Here is a 257-nt window from a genome sequence, read left to right on the forward strand (position 1 = left end):
CAACCTGATCCTCTAACAACTTTCTTCAGGCATGAAATCAGATAAATTAGAATCTTATTTAGAAAATGAACATTTGCTTGCATATCTAAATGACGAACAAATTAAAAAGATACAATTATTAAAATACCAAGGCAGCTTATATTATAGCACTCACTGAGTCTGTTTCATTTGTTTCTCTGAGAAATCATAGGCAAGCCCTACAAATACTGTAACTTTAACAGGCCACAGAAAAGTAAGTGATAGGAAACACAGGATAG

Source organism: Heliangelus exortis, chromosome 2 (assembly GCF_036169615.1).
Source record: "Heliangelus exortis chromosome 2, bHelExo1.hap1, whole genome shotgun sequence".
In the NCBI taxonomy this organism is placed as follows: Eukaryota; Metazoa; Chordata; class Aves; order Apodiformes; family Trochilidae; genus Heliangelus; species Heliangelus exortis.